Consider the following 5,944-nt stretch of genomic DNA (forward strand, 5'->3'; position numbering starts at 1 on the left):
AAAATCCAACAGAGAAAGGGGAGCCAGCAGGTCAGGCCTTCCTGAGGTAGGAGCAGAGACAGAAATGCTTGGGGTGGCAGAGGGGGAACAGCAGGTGAGGAGGTTGCAGAAAATATTTAATAAATATTTTTAAATTTGCTGCAGGCAAATGCAATGGAAACTCTTCCTCCTGTGAAATCCCATGAGCCCTTCTCTTAGATCAGGGGTCCCCCACCCACGGGCCACGGACTGGTATGGGCCTGTGGCCTGTTAGGAACTGGGCCGCACAGCAGGAGGTGAGGGGTAGGCCAGCGAAGCTTCATCTGTATTTACAGCTGCTCCCCATGGCTTGCGTTACCTCCTGAGCTCCGCCTCCTGTCAGATCATAGGCAGCATTAGATTCTCATAGGAGCGCGAACCCTACAGTGAACTGTGCATGCAAGGGATCTAGGTTGCTTGCTCCTTATGAGAATCTAATGCCCGATGATCTGAGGTGGAGCTGAGGCAGTGATGCTAGCGCTGGGGAGTGGCTGCAAATACAGAGTATCATTAGCAGACAGATCTGACTGCACAGATACCATAAAAAATCAATTGCTTGCAGACTCACATCAAAACCCCATCAGTGAGTGGGAAGTGAAAACAAGCTCAGGGCTCCCACTGATTCTGCATTATGGTGAGTTGTATAATTATTTCATTATATATGACAATGTAGTAATAATAGAAATAAAGTGCACAGTAAATGTAATGTGCTTGAATCATCCCGAAACCATTCCCCCCCAAGCCCCAGCCCCGCCGGTCTGTGGAAAAATTATCTTCCACAAAACCGGTCCTGGTGCCAAAAAAGGTTGGGGATCACTGTCTTAGATGCTGTGTAAAGTTCACATTACTCTGCAATCCTTTTGTGTTAGCACTGGAGTTCAGGCATATCCTGCAGTTATGCTCTTACACTCCAGTTGGCCTATTTGTTATTTCTTTGGGTAATTTTTACCTCCCAAACAGTCTTCTGCAGCAGGGAGTCCTGGAGAGACCGAGACACTGTCCGTCCTCCCTAGACCCCAACCTCTCAGCTCCTCTCCTCAGTGGCTGAGGGGATGCCCGGGACAGGGTACCGTCAACCAGCAGAGATTGGCTCTGATGTCCCTCAGATACACCTGATGATGCTTCTGATGATGGTTATGATTTCTTCTCAGTGTAGAAGGGGCACAGATGTTCCTTGGGCTGGCTGAGATCACGTAGACACTACAACATATAAATACACAGAGAATCATCTTTCTTTCTCTTTCTCCCTCCCTCCCTCCCTCCCTCCCTTCCTTCCTTCCTTCTTTCCTTCCTTCCTTCCCTGCCATGCCTTGAGGCTTGTGGGATCCTAGTTCCCCGACCAGGGATTGAACCTGTGCCCCCTGCAGTAGAAGCGCAGAGCCCTAACCATTGGACCACCAGGGAATTCCCTGAGAATCTTCTTTCTCTTCTTGGTTTTGCAGGGGCAGTGACATGACATGTTTTCCCTTATTTACTCCTTACAGCAGTGTAATGTGGTAGGTACTATCATGACCTCCATTTTACAGATGAAAAATTGAGGCTCAGAGATATTCAGGCCATATAGCTAGTTGGGGTGAATTGCAGATTCACTCAGAGCCCGTGGTCCTAACCAACATACTGCCCTGCCTGCTGCTTTTCAGGCCTGGCATCTGTTTCCAACTCCCAGGCCAGTGCTCTTGCTATAATCACAGTAGGGAGTTTGGGCCTCAGATGCCTCATCTGTAAGACAAGGGAATTGTGCTAAATAAGCCTCCTTGCAGCTGTAATATCTGATGAATCCATAATGTGGGTGAGCTTGGGGCCCTGTGTTTATAAATCAAGTTCCAAGACTGAGGTGAAATTTTACCTTTTTAATAGCGGTGTTTTAAGTGTTAAGCGGTGTTTTAAGTGTTAAGTCCATTTCATCCACATTCAAAAAATTTTGAACACCTCCTAAGTGTCAGGCACTTTTCTAGTACTGCCCCAGGCAGACAAAACCCCTCAGTCCATTCTGCGTAACTTGCTTTTTTAAGCAAGTTTGGATCTGGATCTGGATCTGTAGATCCAGATCAAAGAGAGTGTTCTGTTATTTATTTATTTATTTAAATGACCATTTCGTATTTATTTATTTATTTATTTTTGGCTGCGTTGGGTCTTCATTGCTGTGCGTGGACTTTCTCTAGTTGCAGCGAGCGGGGGCTACTCTTTATTGCGGTGCGTGGGCTTCTCATTGTGGTGGCTTCCCTTTGTTGCAGAGCAGGGGCTCTAGGCGCATGGACTTCAGTAGTTGTGGCATGTGGGCTCAGTAGTTGCGACCAGTGGGCTCTAGAGCACAGGGTCAGTAGTTGTGGCGCACGGGCTTAGCTGTTCCACGGGATGTGGGATTTTCCCAAACCAGGGCTCGAACCCAAGTCCCCTGCATTGGCAGGCGGATTCTTAACCACTGCACCACCAGGGAAGTCCCGAGAGTGCTCTGTTATTACATAGCTTTATTGTTGACAGTTTCTCACTCACATTATCTTCTTTATGTTGTGGAATTACATGGTACAATCTAAACCTCTGAATAACCGGCTCCCTCCATACTTATGTGACGTAATCCAGTGTACTTTAGGTAACATATTTTGGGTTCAAAGAAGCCTTAAAGAGTATGGAATCTGCATGAATTCAAATTGTTCTCTGCTCTCTTTCTTCCAGCTTGACACCAGGGCAGCTTTATGCTGTCTACAAAATCTACCTCGTTTCTGAAATGGGGGCTATCTCAGTAACCAACAGGGTGCATATGTTCTTGCTTCTTTCTTTTGTTTAACCCAAATATTGACACATTCTCTCTTAAACATTGACGATGCTTGGGAAAAAGCCAAACAGTATTACTTAAATTCCTTAAATCAATGATTAAAGATTTTTAATCTTGTCTTTCAAACAGTAAGAATGGCTGACAAGCCTAGTGTAGATATGAGTTGTACAGTAACTAAAAACATCTTTTCAACAAAATCTAAGTTAATTCTTGCTTGATGTCAATTCACAATCCATCTCAGCTTAATCCCTTTTGTTACTTAACACAGGACTTATACTGAAAAAAAAATATATCCTGAAGTTATTATTTTTACCTGATAGAGAGTCATAGGAATTTAGAACTTGAAAAGACTTAGGAAACCTATGGTTTATCTCGGACCTAAACACTGGAGGTCCAAAGCGATCAAATAACTTCCCTGAAATTTCAGAGATAGTTAGTGATGACCCAGGAATGGAACCCAGTTTTCCTGACCGACACCAGTGATTCATGGCAATGCCCAATCCCAGCCGTGACCTCAACACTCCCTCTGAAGAAAGAAGTCTCAGACTCACCTTGAGCTGGGAACTCATACAGGTGAGGCTGACCAGCAGAAGCTGCAGCTGTCCTCCTGGGTGGCCTGTTAAGAAAAGAGCAACATTTCCCTTTTTCTAAAACCCATTCGTTCTAGAGTAAGGGCTGATAGTTTATTTCAAAAGTGTTTATCATAGCCATTATCACCATTATTCTATTTTGCATTTTATAGGATTAACATTTTCCCGTACTTTCACATGTCCTCTTATCCTCATTGTACCTTTGAGTGGCAGGTGCTAGTGTTCCCATATTGCTGGTGAGGCTTGGGGCTGAGTATGTCATTTGCTGGAGGTCACATAACCAGTAGGTATGAGTAGGTAGTAGGTACAAGCTCTCTCTAGAGCCCAGGTCTTTTCATTCCTCTCCTTTGTCCATTCACTTACATTAAACCTTCTGTTACAGAGATGACAAATCTTTGTGTAACTCTGAGGGAGGAATTTAAATCTTGGATTTATGTTGAAAAACATCTTGGATTATTTGATTCCCGCTAAGTCACTCTCTTTGGTTTCTGACTTGTGCAAAACCCTCACCAAAAGGCTAGTTCACGTCTGGGTTTCTGTTTGGAAGGTTCTCGTTCCAGGTGTCTGCTCTGTGGCCCTGGACTCGACTGCACTGCGTTTCCACTTAGGGAAGATCCCAGGCCAAGCTGGCGATGGTCCTTTAGTTCCCAGAAGTCAACACCGGAGGCACCTGTCTCATCTTTTCTCACGTGAGCTTTCCAAATCCTGAAATCTGTGGCTTTCTGGAAGTTTCTGTTAAGATCTCAGGGGCTTATTCTAATGGTTACAAAGGGCTGGTTGGGTCAGTTTCCTTAGGGCATGACCTTTCTCTCTGGGAGAATTCTGCACCTACAAATCATGGATGGAACAAGGAAGTATTTTTATTCGTGTGTCCTGCATTCCCTTTTTTCTTTTGAGTAGTCTCCCGAAGGCCTCAGGATTACCCCTCTCTCCCACTCCTCGCCTCAAATGTAAACAAATCATAAATTCTGCAGTAAAGCAGTGCAAAGGTTTTAAAGACTGTGTTTACAACCTGGCTTGATCTTCTAAAAACCGAACTTTACCCAAGATAGAGAAATATCCAAGGAAGAAAGAAAAGAGAGAAAGAGCTTGCATCGCCTAAATCTCTCTTTTCACCTCACCATCCTCCAGTCCTGGAGAAACGCATTCCTGGTACTCAGAGCCCAGCATTCTCACCTACCGACATCTGCCATCCAAGTTAATGGCAGGTGGGTGTTTGTACTGCCCACAAAACCTGTTCCTGGTGATTAATGATCAGTTAGTTACATGTTTCAGATCTACAGGATGGCTTCTGTGGATAGGAGAGAATGTTCTGAGCTTCAAACTTTTTGTTCTTTCAAGAAGTCTGGCCATGGACTCAAAGGCATCCAGAGCCGTGGATGCAGGGTGGCCCTCTGAGATGGCCCTGCCTTTGGGTCCACTTGCCAAAACCTCCAAAAGGCTGCCTTTCGTGCTTCCATTCTTGCAGGAAAGATCATCGGAGAGACAGGCAAGTCAAGGCTATTAGCAGTCCCTGGAAAGAATGGAGGGCTGAACCTGGGAATCTGGGGGTGGCTCAATCATTTAGACTCTTTGGGGAGGTGTCACCGATTTGAAAATATTGAGCGGGTTCCCCATGACCACTTTAATCATCTACCTTGGCAAGAGTATCTGAAATAACATTTACCTTTCTTGTTGTTTTCAATTAGCAGCAAGCAACGAGAGCCGGGTCTGCTGACCTTGCCCCCTCCCCAGACTTCTTCCCCATTAATCCCGCCGGCCCATCCGTGCAGTCACTCCTACGGTCCTTCACCACCGGGGCTACACAGCCGTGATTAGTTACATACCTTCTTTGGGCTGTATTTGCCTTTATTTCTCACGTGCTCTGGCTTTCTCTCCTGCTTGTGAGTGTAAGAGTCTCAGGATAGACAGAGAAGCACCTAATAGCACAGTGAAGGCAGAGTGACTGACTCTGCCTGGTCATTGGTTGGGAGCTGAATCTAAAAGACTCTACAATTCATCTGGCGAGACAGGGCTCTGCTGGCATGAGAGTCGACTCTGTGCCAGTGGCTGAGCCACCAAAGGTGGATTTGCCACCGTCATTGTCTCCATCAGTCCCTGCTAAAGTTACCCAGCAATGAAAATAGTCATCCTCATAATTTCTTTGGATCTGGACAGTGTTATTTTTGAATTCTGTATATAATTATAAAGGAACATTGTTATTTTTATTAAACTTGCCTCAAAGATAGGCTTGCTATAAAAAACACTTCTTCAAGGCACATTCCTGAATTTTCTCCTTTTAACCTCATGCTCTACTGTATAGAAATTCTGGACCCACCGCTGGCTACCTCCGTGGGTTACAAAGATGGAGTTTGAGGGGCTCACAGTAAAAGAAAACTGATGAGTCAATATTGGTCAATACGGAAACCCTATCACGAGGCCAGCAAATGTCAGAAACACACGTTTTATTTGCGATGTCATACATTTCAGGGCGTAGTAGAAGGAGTGTGACTGACGGGTACTTGTTTCAGAAGGGGATGGAGGTAATTTTGCTGCACACATCCTGCCAAGCACAGGGTAGATA

The 5,944-nt window shown here is 45.2% G+C and overlaps 1 non-coding gene across 1 annotated transcript; it reads right to left on the reverse strand.

Moving 5' to 3' along the window:
- Window positions 1-1,349: 1,349 nt before the first annotated feature.
- TRNAR-UCU (transfer RNA arginine (anticodon UCU)) lies at window positions 1,350-1,422 on the reverse strand. The gene has a single exon. It is a non-coding gene; the product is annotated as a tRNA-Arg (tRNA).
- Window positions 1,423-5,944: the final 4,522 nt, after the last annotated feature.

The sequence above is a fragment of the Physeter macrocephalus genome, chromosome 19 (genome assembly GCF_002837175.3).
Source record: "Physeter macrocephalus isolate SW-GA chromosome 19, ASM283717v5, whole genome shotgun sequence".
NCBI lineage: Eukaryota > Metazoa > Chordata > Mammalia > Artiodactyla > Physeteridae > Physeter > Physeter macrocephalus.